This window comes from Nanorana parkeri, unplaced genomic scaffold, assembly GCF_000935625.1.
Source record: "Nanorana parkeri isolate BGI_ZX_2015 unplaced genomic scaffold, ASM93562v1 scaffold1846, whole genome shotgun sequence".
NCBI classification, from domain to species: Eukaryota; Metazoa; Chordata; class Amphibia; order Anura; family Dicroglossidae; genus Nanorana; species Nanorana parkeri.
The window spans coordinates 267,060-267,618 of record NW_017308114.1 but is presented as its reverse complement, the minus strand read 5'-3'; positions in this window follow the sequence as shown (position 1 = coordinate 267,618).

The following is a 559-nucleotide window of genomic DNA, read 5'->3' as shown; positions in this document are numbered from 1 at the left end:
CGTGTCTACTAAACGTCGTCACGCTGCTCTTCGGGTACCGCCCCCGAGGAATGTGCCTTTTTACGTTTGAGTTCTTGGTGCTTGGTCATGTGCCTGGGGCAGTGTTATTGTATTATTCCCCCCTCCTGTGCTGCCACACCTTTCATATAGCTCTGCCCATGTATAAATCTGTATGTGTATATATATTATATCACAGTGTATCACTATAATAACATGTATTATATGTCGGGGGGGGGGGACGGGGCACGGTGCTCGGATCCGCTCCCCACCCCCGAGCTCCCCCTGTCATTACAGCCGGGGGAGAGAAATGTATTTTTATATATATAAATTAACCTTTGCGCACCTTGTGAAAGCTTAATAAATATTATTCTAGATGCGTTTGTCTGTCTGTGCGTCCTTGTAAGATGACGGCAGAGCGTCCGATGGGGTGATGGTGACTTCTCCTTTTCAGCGGGACTGACTCATCGTCAGATGGTCCTTATCTGTTTCCTGCCAGCCGCCGCCACGGAGGCGAGAGTCGCGTCTCATCACTTTTGCAGCACCCAGGAGTGGGGGGGAG